The 1626-nt window shown below is 36.3% G+C and overlaps 1 pseudogene; it reads left to right on the top strand.

Moving 5' to 3' along the window:
- The first annotated feature begins 850 nt into the window (after window positions 1-850).
- Window positions 851-1189, top strand: LOC110287644 (Ig kappa chain V-VI region NQ2-6.1 pseudogene; annotated as a pseudogene).
- Window positions 1190-1626: the final 437 nt, after the last annotated feature.

Genomic DNA, 1626 nt, shown 5'->3' on the forward strand with positions numbered 1-1626 from the left:
ATTAAAAAATGGAAGAAGTCTTTCATGAAGGAAGTAATGTGAAATAATTCCTAAGATCTAGAGACATAGTCATGCTTCATCATGGCTATGCAGACTTTAACATTATAGGAAGATAATTAAAACTTTATCTAAGATAAATTAAAACAAATTTTAAATAAATTGTTTTATTCACTTTTCAACACTATATTTTCCTCCTTCTCCTCCCAGTACCCACTCATTCAAGTCCTTCCCCATTCCCTCAGTGTTTGCTATAAGTAAAAGGTTTGATCAAGCTTAGACATAAATTTGCAGACTCAGGGGCTGTCAAGCTTTATAAATAAATGTAATTTATTTGAAAAGTGCTCTCAAATTCTTTCAGATAACAAATAGAACAGGAATTAAACAGTTTCAGGGCACATGAAATACTGAGAATGGTGATTATTCAGAGTAGTTTTAGATGAGTGCATCTTCATGAACCTACAGCCCATATTCTCCCATGTGTTTATAAGCCAAGAACTGACTAGACTGTGTCTTGCTATTTGCATATTTCATTTTCAGTAACCACAAATATCTCACAGTTGTTTTAAAGCAAAGTACTTATGAGAAGAGCAGTAATTAGCTAGGGACCAAAATTCAAAGACAGAATGGATTTTCAAGTGCAGATTTTCAGCTTCTTGCTAATCAGTGCCTCAGGTAACAGAAGTAAGGGAATTTGAGATCAGAATCCAACCAAAATTATTATCCCTGGGGAATTTGAGTCTAAAATACAGTTTTTATTTTTCTTCCATCTGAATGTTGGGTGGTATAAAATTATTTTGTATCTCTATTTTTACTAATCCCTCTCCCTCTATTTTGCTTTTTTCTAGTCATAATGTCCAGAGGACAAATTGTTCTCACCCAGTCTCCAGCAATCATGTCTGCATCTCCAGGGGCAAAGGTCACCATGACCTGCAGTGCCAGCTCAAGTGTAATTTACATGTACTGGTACCAGCAGAAGCCAGGATCCTCCCCCAAACTCTTGATTTATCACACATCCAACTTGGCTTCTGGAGTCCCTGCTCGCTTCAGTGGCAGTGGGTCTGGGACCTCTTATTCTCTCACAATCAGCAGCATGGAGGCTGAAGATGCTGCCACTTATTACTGCCAGCAGTTTACTAGTTCCCATCCACACAGTGATACGGACTGGAACAAAAACCCTCTAAGTCCTTAGGGTCTAGCTACTTCCTCTTAGAAAATAAACTCTGGCCAGTGGTTTGATTGCAGTAGTCCAAACAGTGTGTTCTGCTTTACAATGTCAATTGCATATTTAGATGAATGTCTCTGTAATATTCCATTGTACTTCAGTGCTGTACTCAAATAATCTACATTTCCAGTGTTTATTTTTTTCCTAATTTTTGTTCTGTTTGTTGAAGACACGTGTGGCAGTCTCTTTTACTGGTGTTACCCATGAACCCTCACATCTAATTTTTGCTTCTTTCACTCATTTTAGAATTTTCTTGGTTTGTGTTTTTTCTTCAGGATATTTATTTGCTCACAATACACTGCTTTTGTTATCCTATGAAAATTAGTATCCATTCTAATATATTTTCTGATTTTTATTAGTAGACCGCCTTTTCCACTAAATTGTACTGTTAATATGTGCTTAAA

This window comes from Mus caroli, unplaced genomic scaffold, assembly GCF_978045245.1.
Source record: "Mus caroli unplaced genomic scaffold, Mus_caroli_1 scaffold_7, whole genome shotgun sequence".
NCBI classification, from domain to species: Eukaryota; Metazoa; Chordata; class Mammalia; order Rodentia; family Muridae; genus Mus; species Mus caroli.